Here is a 13,220-nt window from a genome sequence, read left to right on the forward strand (position 1 = left end):
GTAAAAGTCTCCTTTCCCCCTTTCTTAATTTCAATATAAGATGATATTTTTCCATTTAATAAATTTCATAAAGGATATTAATTTTTATAAATATATAAGTTAAGTAATTAATGAATTTTTAATAAATTATCATTAAAATCCAAAAACATAATACATTTATTAAGAAAGATAATTAAGGGTCATGAACACATGAAGACATTTTTTCCAGCTCTGAAAACATAATAAAAGCCAACATTTGACAATTCTCAGAGTGTTTTAAATATGGATCCAAGTTTATACTTTGAAAATAATGATGATACAACTAAGAAGTAAAGGCTTGCTATCTCTCAGCTAGGGAACTCCCCTGTGATCTCTCCATGTACCATTTTTAACAACTATGTGATATAGGTACTTTTGTATCTTCATTCTAAGATGAAACATTTGTAGCACTTTTTACACTCTTCAATGATTTTTAGCACAGAAAATTTTAAAGTAGCATTTCTTTTGATTTTGAAGATTTCAGGAACCTTACACTTTTTAAAAAAAAATGATGCCTCTGAAACAATCCTGGGCCTTTGTTATGAAGTAGGGCTTTGAAATTCATAGTAGTGTCTTGAATTTCTTGCTTTTTTTTTGGTGAAATGGCCACATCCTCTTCTTTCCCTTTAGCTCTTGCTTACTCAGCACTTCTCTAAGGAAGTCAGTTTTCACAAAATCAAATCAGGTTGTTCAAAATAACATAGTTCAGTTATAAGAGTAACTATGAAGAAATTATTAATTGGAGTGAAACGTTTTCACTTTTTTTCTTGAAACTATTATTTGGTGTCAGGTAACGTTTGAGGCTCTTACCTCATTCTCTTTCACACAGTATTTGAAGCATATCCCCAAACTGCAAAGGGCCATGATAGTAAAGAAGCAAGTGCTTGGTATGGTTCAGAAATCTAACTTAAAGGGTTAGCACAGCATTTATGATTCTTTGACTAGATTTAAGAGGCTTTCCAATCTACCAATGTGCAAAAAATTTCTCTGGATTAATTGTATTTCTTGAATCCATTGGAGATGGATTAGACATCCTTTATGATTTATATCCTTTATCAAATGATATTAAAGATTTTGGTTGTGAACTAAAACAGCTTACCTCCTTCCAAATTAAGAAGAGCACATCCTGGTTTATACCTATCTATATCTATGTCAGCTAGAGAGAGAGAGAGAGAGAGAGAGAAATTTCATTGTTGAATAATCCTTCAAGTTTTCTTTTAGCTCCTCTGCTACTTCTGCAGTCTATGGAACATCCAGAGTGAGCGGTGTCTTTTGATATTTGTTCCATGCTAAAGGAGGGAGATATTATTAATGGAGTAAATGCCTGAGAATGAATTTAGACTCTCATTAATAACTTTTGGATAACAATCTGAAAGGAACAAACCCCAAATCAAAGAAATCTAATACTATAAAATATTGTTGCTTGCAAATTACTAATTTTTTGGGTTTTTTTAAGGCATTTACTTTAAGGTGGCTGTTCTGAAGTTATTAAAGTGGGCAACCTGTAGAACAAGGACATATGCAGCATGGCTATTCCAGGGCAAAGTAAGTTACATCTTTTTCTGAGTGGGAACATTACCATTCTGTTTTGTTCAGCTCAAAAATGTAAACAATCAAATTAAGAGAAGTTGTGGAGAGACTTGAGTAAGCAAAACTGAGTGAATTCAATGTATTTCCCTAGTAAGTCAGAATTGTGTTTTGACCCCCTCCCAGGTACCTGACCTTTGCTGTCTATGTCCTGTATGATATAGACATAGACATATGTCTTCTTGATTATGGGCAGAACTGTGATTCTGATAGGTATAGCTTTCATGATTATATTACATTTTAGGGCAATGGAGTTTTTCAGATATAATTATACCCCAATAAAGCTGATTAACAAAACCAGTACCTAGTAAATCAATAAATATTTGTGAATGAGAAAAACTTTATTAAAGTCTATTTTATTCTTTAAATTATTTGTAAATTTACCAAAAGTAATTAAATTTTCCATAGTAGCCCTTGTAGATCAGGATGTAAACAAAAGGTTATAGAGCACAAATTACAGACTGAACATATAAAAGGGACATCATGAATTATATTTCTCACCTGTCTGTGGTGGTGGGTTACCTGCAATAATTAATTTGGAGAGTTTTCTACTTGTAATGCAATCTAGTACTATTTGCTCTGAGTCTTTTTTTTTTCCCTTTTTTTGTTATAATATTTTTTCCCTTTTTTTTTCTTTTATTATTCATATGTGGATACAAGGCTTGGGTCATTTCTCCCCCCTGCCCCCACCCCCTCCCTTACAACCCACTTCGCCCCCTTCCTCTCCCCCACACCCCCTCAATACCCAGCAGAAACTATTTTGCCCTTATTTCTAATTTTGTTGTAGAGAGAGTATAAGTAATAATAGGAAGGAACAAGGGTTTTTGCTGGTTGAGATAAGGATAGCTATACAGGGCATTGACTCATATTAATTTCCTGTGCGTGTGTGTTACCTTCTAGGTTAATTCTTTTTGATCTAACCTTTTCTCTAGTTCCTGGTCCCCTTCTCTTATTGGCCTCAGTTGCTTTTAAGGTATCTGCTTTAGTTTCTCTGCGTTAAGGGCAACAAATGCTAGTTAATTTTTTAGGTGTCTTACCTATCCTCACACTTGTGTGCTCTCGCTTTTATCATGTGCTCAAAGTCCAATCCCCTTGTTGTGTTTGCCCTTGATCTAATGTCCACATATGAGGGAGAACATAAGATTTTTGGTCTTTTGGGCCAGGCTAACCTCACTCAGAATGATGTTCTCCAATTCCATCCATTTACCAGCGAATGATAACATTTCGTTCTTCTTCATGGCTGCATAAAATTCCATTGTGTATAGATACCACATTTTCTTAATCCATTCGTCAGTGGTGGGGCATCTTGGCTGTTTCCATAACTTGGCTATTGTGAATACTGCCGCAATAAACATGGGTGTGCAGGTGCCTCTGGAGTAACCTGTGTCACAGTCTTTTCGGTATATCCCCAAGAGTGGTATTGCTGGATCAAATGGTAGATCAATCTCTAGCTTTTTAAGTAGCCTCCAAATTTTTTTGCAGAGTGGTTGTACTAGTTTACATTCCCACCAACAGTGTAAGAGGGTTCCTTTTTCCCCGCATCCTCGCCAACACCTGTTGTTGGTGGTGTTGCTAATGATGGCTATTCTAACAGGGGTCAGGTGGAATCTTAGTGTGGTTTTAATTTGCATTTCCTTTATTGCTAGAGATGGTGAGCATTTTTTCATGTGTTTTTTGACCATTTGAATTTCTTCTTTTGAGAAAGTTCTGTTTAGTTCACTTGCCCATTTCTTTATTGGTTCATTAGTTTTGGGAGAATTTAGTTTTTTAAGTTCCCTATATATTCTGGTTATCAGTCCTTTGTCTGATGTATAGCTGGCAAATATTTTCTCCCACTCTGTGGGTGTTCTCTTCAGTTTAGAGACCATTTCTTTTGATGAACAGAAGCTTTTTAGTTTTATGAGGTCCCATTTATCTATGCTATCTCTTAGTTGCTGTGCTGCTGGGGTTTCGTTGAGAAAGTTCTTACCTATACCTACTAACTCCAGAGTATTTCCTACTCTTTCCTGATATTAAGATCCTTGATCCATTTTGAGTTAATCTTGGTATAGGGTGATATACGTGGATCTAGTTTCAGTTTTTTGCAGACTGCTAACCAGTTTTCCCAACAGTTTTTGTTGAAGAGGCTGCTATTTCTCCATCATATATTTTTAGCTCTTTTGTCAAAGACAAGTTGGTTATAGTTGTGTGGCTTCATATCTGGGTCCTCTATTCTGTTCCACTGGTCTTCATGTCTGTTTTTGTGCCAGTACCATGCTGTTTTTATTGTTATTGCTTTGTAATATAGTTTGAAGTCAGGTATCGTGATACCTCCAGCATTGTTCTTTTGACTGAGTATTGCCTTGGCTATTCGTGGCCTCTTGTGTTTCCATATAAATTTAACGGTAGATTTTTCAATCTCTTTAATGAATGTCATTGGAATTTTGATGGCAATTGCATTAAATATGTACATTACTTTTGGGAGTATCGACATTTTAAGTCTTGATAGTTAAAATGAGTGCTGGTCATTAAAGGACTTCTGAAAAAAATTATCACAAAATGATCAACAGCATAGTTTAGAAAGTTCCTAAGATGTTAGTAGTGAAAATGGATACATTTGGATATTGGAGCAAGTGCATTCTGGGCATCAGGTAATGTAATGTGTTAAACAAAATGTTTCGGAAAGGTTTGAGTCTAATTATTTCTTAGGAAATAACACTTCCATGTCTTTAGATATACAATGATAAGCCAATTCTTTTAGTAGTCATGAGTTTAAATTGCAAATTTTTAAAAATAAAATCATAGCATCAAGAAAGTTAATATTTACAAAGGATCAAACTAAATAAATTAGAATATGCTACAGGAAATTTGTCCATGCATATAAATAGGTAGAGGAATATAACTCAAGCCTCAAAATATTATTTCTCTTCTTGTTTTACTTTCAAATATGTTATTAAATTTTCTCTTCTTTATGAAAATCCTCAACAAAGTAGGATCAGTTGAACGCAATGACTTTATATAAAAATCAATGGTTTTATTTACTAGTGAATGATAAAAAAATAAGTCCAAGTATTCTGTTTCTAGCAGTTTATAACTCATTAAAGTACCTTTGCAAATTCTCTGGTATAGCATTATAGAATGCTTCATATTGCAAAGTGTTTGCCTTTATGTGATTATCTGCTTTCTTGAGACCAGACCTATTGATATTATTTCTTGTGAGCAGCTGATGGATTCTTTGCTGTGCAGCTGGAATGTCATGGTATATAATATGGACCTGATAAAAGTTAAGATTAGATCATTTCACTGACAGAGACTTTGAACTCTACTCTACTATTCTATTACACTATTAGAAATATTTTGGCAAGTACTAAAGTATTTGGCTGGGAAATATTGAGAAAGATTCAAGAATCAGGAGTCATTGGATTAGACATCATTTACAGATTATTGTAGCTTGAAATCTTATCATCCTCCAATCCAATGTACATGCAAAACAGACTAATTGCATTTTATTTATATAAACCTTAAACCTGGAATTGTAAATTTTTAAATAAATCCAAACAAATGACTTGAAATCATGTTTGATGCATCTCTTTGTGCTATAGAAATTTCAGGTTATATAATTTCAATCCATGTAACTTTAGGGAACTACTTTGTTTTCTTCTGATTTAGTTATGCAGTATTGGAACACAATTTTTATTTCCATGACATTTTTCAGCTAAATATTCACACTTTGTAAATGTCAAATTCTTTTCTAAAATTTAACTTTTTCTTATGTGGGATGTCAAAAACTTTGTTTTTTGTATTAAAACTGCACTATACTTTTTCTGTTGTCACACATTGGACAATTTTTGAAAATACATATAGACATACCATATTTTAGCAAATAATTCATTGATTTTATTTTACAATATTTTTATTGTTGAGATTTTTGAAATAAATGTCATTTTGACCATATGGGAAATTGTGGGACCCTGGTTCACTGTTCACAAATTATATGGCTGCAGCTAATGTCACATTAACTCTTTGTTCTTCCTGGACCACGTGAGAAATTTGCAGAGTACTGGAAGTGTTGGTTTGTCGAGGAGTTTTCAATCATTTCTCTCTTCTGGAGCTCAAATTGTTCTAACCCTGTAGAAACAAGGCATCTGAGTTTTTCAATACTAGCTTTGTTTCAATGTGTTTTATATTTTGAGTTTTAGAGAAAAGATTTTGTTTGAAGATAGAAGCCTCTAACTTATTTTTAAAAAATGCTTGAAAACCACTGGTGTTGATTCATAGCACAGCATTCTTTTAGTTAAAATTTGTCTGTTCTGGTTTATTCTAGTTTGGTGAGTCATTTGACCCTGTAAACAGGATGAGGCAACAAAAACAATGAACAGATAAAAATTCTTGCCTCTCCTGTCCTTAATTACCAAAGATTGATTTGGAATATTTTCTTGATTTTTCCTGTGCTTACTAAAATTTTCAGCAATTGATTCATTGTTTCTTGGGAGCTGTTCAATCTCCTTGGATCATTTTCAATTTGTAAAATCTCTGTAACAGCTCTGTCTCCTTTAGACAAGGCCTGGGACATTTTGTCCAGTATAACTAAGGCCTCTTCTATATGTTGCTCAAGTACTGTGTTCTTCCCTTCTGCCACTGTGGTAAAAGTCTGGAAAAGAAAAATAAAAGTTTAGTTTTAATTTCTGGCTGATAATATTTTGTCTTTTAATCTACAAAGTTAAGCAAAAGTATTGTTCTACAAAGCAGTAGTAAAATGCACTTATAAAAAGTATATCATGTAAAAATGCTACATAAACAAATTTTGACACGTGTTTTGTACTTTTTTCATGAACTGCTCCAAAAATGCTGCAGAAAATGGTTTGTCATTACAAGTTGAAGGGTATGCTGCTATCGTACGTTAATCTTTTCAAGCAAACAGGTACTAATTTGAGGGGAGGAAGTATCTTTAAGAATTAAGTTAGAAGATACCGTACATAGATTTTCCTTTTGTTTGGTGGTGGTACTGGGTTTTGTTCTCCCTTTTTGGTTGTTGCTGTGCTGGGTGGGGGTACACTGTAGCATTTACAAAAATTTTAAAAATACGTCACAGCTGAATTATCCCCCTCCATCATTCTCCTTTATCTCCATTCCCTCATTTCTGGAGTAGTTTCAACAGACACCATTTTTCCATTTATATACATGTTTACACAGTATGTCCACTATATTCATACTCTTACACCCTTCTCTACATCCTTGGGTACTTAACTTTTGAGCCCAGGACCTTGAGTTTGCTAGCTATTGCTCTACCACTTGAGCCACAGCCCGGTCACCCCAAACAGAATTTTAAAAGTTATTTGGAAATATGCTTCAGAGAAAAATTCTACTTGAATTCTAAATGGGCAAAATGTAAAAGGAGGTAAACAAAAACAAACATTAGCTAAAATGTACATAAGGAATACACAAGATTAGCTTAGTAAATAAATATATATTAAGTGGATACCTAAGCACATCTTTCTTACTCCAATTTGTGCAGTTACAACACAATACTTGAGACCAGATAATTTGTAATGAATACAAATTATTTTCTTATAGTTCTTGAGCTGCGAAGTCCAAGATCTAGGGACCAGCACCTGGAGACAGTTGTTTGACTATGTCATCCCATGTTAGAGGACAGAGGAGCAAGAGAGAGACCCCATTCCTGAAAATCCTTTTATTAAGGTGTTAAATCCATCCATAATGGTGGAGCCTTTGTAACTGAATTACCTCATGAAATTCACACTTCTTAATACTGTTGCAGTGGCAATCAAATCTCAAGTATTTTAAATCTTGAAAGTGGTTTTGAAGATTTTTCATTTTCAATAATTTTAAGACACTTACTCCTTTAGTTTCCTATGTCTTGGCAATCAATAAATATTCTGAAAACAAAATACCATCTGATCTACTATTGAATTAGTCATGTCTCCTAAAATGAAATTATTCTCCCCAAAAGAACACAAGAACAATTATTTTAATTAATGGGCCAAATGTTTGAGGATGATTGTTGTATCCTGGTAGATTTTTCATAGACTGTTAATAAATTTTGTATTAGTAGATTAGTAACTTCTATATTAGTAGGATTTTCAGTAATTTATTTTAAAACCAATGGGAGCCATATTCTTTTTTTTTAGTGAGACTATGTAACAAATTTCATTCATTTAGTTAATCAATGCAGAAACATACACAGATATACTAAATTAAGATGGCATAACTTAAATACACTCCATTTTAACTTTCATAAGAAATTTGGCCATATAAACACATTACTGATAAGGAAAAAGTAAATTATTTTCCCTGGCAGCGTATAATATCAGACTAGACTTAGTTGACCTTCTCTGTTGTGTACACAAACATGCTCAGGAAAGCATAAAAAATAGAGAATGGTCCAGATCTCAGTATGAAAATCCCAAAACTAACAGCCAAATTTCCATGTGACAGGATGTGCTAGGATCACAGCATAAGGCATGTTCATACATATTTTTGAAGTTGACAAAAAACATACAAAGGAAATATCCACTCATGTGTATTTTTAAAATATGTTGATACAAGCTTCTATCAACATATTTTAATTTGTAAGAAATTAGTAATTTCTGTGAGGAAATATTGGAAAGAAATGTAATTATCAAGGACTCAGGAAAGGGATCCATTACAAATAGGTTATAGAAAAGAAGGAATAAATTTTAAATTGCATAAAAATTCACTGACATATGCTTTAATAATTATTTTTTAGAAGATGTGAATACCTAGATAAAACATGCTCTAGGATCTGATTAAAATGAAACCACCATTTCTAAAAGCAAAAAATGAGTGCTGTAGATGACATTGTCATAATCTGACATGAAATGACAGTTCACACGAGAATGACTATGACATATTTGAATTTGAGGAAATCAGAGAAATAACAAGGAACTCTCCCAAGAAGCTGAGGTCATGTTCCATGCGTCATGATGGGCTTGGCTTAGGACACTCAATTTTTACCCAAGTGTAGATAAAAATGTACTGAAAAAGATTAAAGAAAAAAATAATTTCTGGTTTTAAGCAATAAATTATACTGTGAAGAATGAATTAAAACTCTGATTATTAGAATGGAGCAATAGTACATCGTGAACTGTGCATGAGAATGCTGAAATTATAATTGCAAAATTGCTTCGTGAAACAAAGAAAAATGGCAAAAGATACATACTTTAACATTTTTGTGCACATACCAGAATAATCTTGGAGGAAATATAACATGTACATGTAGATATATAATTCTGGAACTTTTAAGAATCCAATATCAACTCAAAATGCTGTAGAATTCTAGAAATTGACACATGAAATACATTGCATGGAAGCGGTAAGTTTTCAGAAGTGTTTCAGCTAGCTAGCTACTAAGCACTGAGTATAAAGGTGACTGGGAGAACATACTATTTTGAAGAAGTTTTGATAACACAATGACAAAGAAAAACAAGATGGCCACAGGTTACTTAAACAAGGGATCACCCACTTATCTAAGCAAAATTTACAAAAAGTGATATTTAAATTTAGTGTATAATATTTTAAAATATGTCTCACTATTTTTAAAAATTTATGGTCTTCAAATAGCTGAAAATGGAAATTATGAAGTGTCAAAAAAACACTATATATGTCAGACAAAAATAGAAATTTTATAATGCATTTTGAGGGATAAAAGAAAAACACCCAACACTAACTCAAGACCAGAATGCATACTAAAATGCCCCACATATCATAACATAATCTAAATAAGGGGAGCCATATTCTTCATAATTCCTTCAGTTACATGTACTTTTACAGGTGACACTTTATTTCGGTCCAGTGATTTTTTTTTAGCCACTTGTTCTTAGTTGCACTTGCTGCTATGAAATGCCAGTGTTCAAATGAACGGTGGAACTAGAGCATAGAAATGGGGAATAAAGTCTGTTAAATTAAAATTCATATTTAATATTGCTTATTTTTTTCATTTGATTTTTTTAATAAAACTAATTCTCTTACAAAGTTGGAAAAGTCAAAAGATAAGTGCTTTGCAGAATATTTGCATAAGTTTCTTTAGCTTTATTAACTCATTAATTTGCAAGTCATTTTGAAATATTTCCTACGTGGTAACTTATCAGCTATTTCAGTGCTTAAAAACATAAATATTTAATTCATTCGAAAATTCATTTGTAGAACAAATATCATACCAGCAGCTTTAATGTGATTATTTTCACAAACTTTTACCTTGTATTTTATGTTTGTGCTTATATTAGAGATAAATCTCTATATTCAGCTCACATTTCCAGCCTGGGAAACATTCTCATAAGAGCTATTATAAGCCCAGTCATTCACTACTGTAAGTCATGGGAACAGAACTGTTGAGGTTATAACTAAGACATTGCTTACAGATGATAATCTTATAAGCAAGAATGTAAATTTAAGAAGACTGTGATAACAAGTACAATTATTACTTATTATATTGAAACAAATTTTAAAACTTAATTATAGCATGGGAATTAATGGTAAATTTTAGAAAGTAATAATTACATTTCATCAGTAAAGGCCAAGATTATATAAGTAATGGAAGATCAATTGTAATATTAATGATTAAAGGAAAACATATCCAAAGAAGAAGAGAATGTAGCTGAAATGTCCTACTAGGTTTTCAGGACTTTTAAAGAATAACTTTGATATAGGAGGTTACTGCCTCTGGCTTCACCAACTGCATCATTCTGACTTTGTCTTGTGCAACTGGGAATAAAAATAATTCTCTCTCTCTCTCTCTCTTTCTCTCTCTCTCTCTCTCTCCTCTCTCTCTCTTTCTCTCTTACTCTCTCTCTCATCAAATGCAGCTTCTTGTTTTTGAACAGATCATCTCATTAAGTTAAAAGGTTTTTTTTTAATTCTGAAATGATCTGTTCTAAATATATATTTCTTACTTACATATAATTTTTACCAACTATTTTCCAAATTTAAAAAGTGAGAGAAAATCGCTCTTATAGGTCTAAGAAATATTTTGTTCTACCATGAAATGTAGTCTATATTTATATTCTGTAGTGATGAGACAAGTGGGACAACATGCCTGAGCCACCAACTGTGCCTTCTTCACCTACTATGTATTTGACTCTAAGCAGCTGAAAAAAAAAGGAAAACAACCTAGGGTATTTAGGATGTAAAAGTAGGAGGATTGCAGTTCTAGGAAAGCCCAGGTAAAAGTAAGATACAGTATTTGAAAAACAAAACTAAAAACAAACAACCACTCAAAAGGACTAGGGTGCAGCTTAAGAGGTAGAGCTTGACAGGTAGAATTTGAGGTTCTTAGTTCAGCCCTGAGTTCAGTCCCCAGGGTCACAAACAAAAGCCAAGAAACCAAAACAAATAAAAGACAGAAAAATAAAAAATATACTTGTAGGAACCTGAGTCCTTATCTCCTATCTAAAAAAGTATGTGCGTATGTATTTTGTGTATATATGTGTATGTGCATGTATGTGTGTGTGTAGATGTGGACTTGGGTGTGGGTGTTCAGGGGAGTGGGCCATGGAAAGGGATTAGTTCAACCCAGAACTGAGAATTGCTTGTCAAGACCAGTGTCTCACCCTTAAGGAAATAATGTCCTAAAAGCCAAAGACTGGGGTTCGTGAGTAGAGTTGGACCAACCAGGTGTATCTCTGCTTCGGGGTGGGTCAATCCTAGGTAAAAGCCAACACAGTGCACTTGGACATGAATCTTGAGCAGGAGTCGAGCAGAGGAGCAATAAGGAGTGAGTCACATAGCAGCAGAAAAAGCCCTGTGTGTTTCTGGAGCTTGGTTTTGCTCCCCATGGCCAGCTGTGCCAGCTATAGCATGGTATAGAAGTTAGCCATTTAAAGAATCCAAAATACCTCGTAGCTTATTTAAGAGCACATACATGTGTGATACGTGGCTAGGAGACAGCCCCTACAAAGTAATATGATTGTTAACATACACATGTATCTTCGTATGTACACACATATTTACATATTACATACTATAATTTATAATATATATATTTTAGGCTTCAAAACTTGGGCTGTGAAAATGATACTCAAAGTTTATAATATAGACAATGATAACCTTTTTTCTTTTAATCTATTATTTCTCTGCTGTTTTACACAGGATTAGCTCTAATCATTACTACCCAAGATGATGTTTTGACTTAGTCACAGTAAGTGATTCTTTAAAACTCCTAATTGAAATATACACGTCTGACCATTTTCTTCAAAATTCAAAGAGAATAGAGCTCCCCTTTCAAAGATATAGCATCAAACTTTGGCTGTTGGCTCACATTTATAATCCTAGCTACTTGAGAGGCTGAGATCAGGGGGATAGCCGTTCAAGGCTGACCTGAACAAAAAAGTTGTGAGACCCCCCCCATCTTAACCAACAGCTGGGCATAGTTGGTGCATGTCTGTCATCCCAGCTATGGCAGGAAACATAAAAAGGAGTATTGTTTAGGCTGGCTCAGGCATATTTCAATAATAACCAGAACAAAAAGGACTGGGGGCATGGCTCAAGTAGCAGAGCTCCTGACTAGCAATCGTGAACCCCTGAGTTCAAACGCCATACTGCCAAAAATAATAAAGGAAGAAGAAGAAGAAATAGCATCTATAATTTTGAGGATTTTCAAGCTCTGAGGCAATATGAGTTTAATGAATTATTTATCTAGACAGTGTGTTTTATCTAACAGCCAGAACCTACATCTCAGCATGACATTGTGCAGGTACCTTTTTAAAGATCTTTTTGAGGGAACAAATAGACCTATGAAAGAAAATTATATATATGGATTTGGATATTGACCAAATAAACACCTTCAAAACAATCCATATGAATGTCAAGCAACATTATGGTTTCAATTTTTTATGGACTGCCTCATATTACCAACTCAAAACTAAGGAAAGTATTCAGTTAGAGGATGACTAATGTTTTTAAAAACAATGATAGTTATTCTAAAGCCATGAGAAAAGATTACTTTTCCAAGTTTGTTTTCTCTCTCTTGTTCTGTTTCTACATCCAAATCCCAGAACATCATCTTCTCAGGGGACCCTGTTGCCTTTTGATGGCCATATGCAAGTTTTAAATGTTCCTGGACTTCTTCCAGATCCACTATGATTTCCTGCAGTTCTTGGGTGTCTGGAAGAAGAAAAGGAATAGAAATGATCTTTACAATTAGTTGTCATACTTCTGATTCCTTTTCATACTTTTTTTTTATCTTAACTGTTATTCCTCTCTCTCTCTCGCTCTCTCTCTCTCTCTCTCACCAGCAACTAAAAGAAGAAAACATTTAATAATAATAATAATAATAATAGCTGCTCTAAAACCCTTGTCTTTTCATTCCCACATTTGGCTCATCTGTGAACTGATTGTATTTTGTAAGAATACATTGTTTATCTTGTTCTTTAGATGTCCTGTTCATTGGGAATATTGTGTTTTTTTTAATTTCTTTTATTCATATGTGCCTACAATGTTTGGGTCATTTCTCCCCCCTTTCCTCCGCACCCCCCTTCCCCCTCACTTCCCAGCAGAAACTGTTTTGCCCTTATCTCTAATTTTGTTGAAGAGAGAGTATAAACACTAATAAAGAGGACCAAGGGTTTTTGCTAGTTGAGATAAGGATAGCTATACAGGAG

General features: G+C 33.6%; 1 long non-coding RNA gene across 1 annotated transcript; it reads right to left on the reverse strand.

The window, feature by feature from the left end:
• Window positions 1-5,479: 5,479 nt before the first annotated feature.
• LOC141415662 (uncharacterized) lies at window positions 5,480-12,719 on the reverse strand. The gene is made up of 2 exons (XR_012440644.1): window positions 12,563-12,719; window positions 5,480-6,235 (listed from the first exon to the last, which is right to left on the reverse strand). It is a non-coding gene; the product is annotated as an uncharacterized lncRNA (long non-coding RNA).
• Between the last annotated feature and the right edge of the window lie 501 nt (window positions 12,720-13,220).

This window comes from Castor canadensis, chromosome 13 (genome assembly GCF_047511655.1).
Source record: "Castor canadensis chromosome 13, mCasCan1.hap1v2, whole genome shotgun sequence".
Lineage (NCBI taxonomy): Eukaryota > Metazoa > Chordata > Mammalia > Rodentia > Castoridae > Castor > Castor canadensis.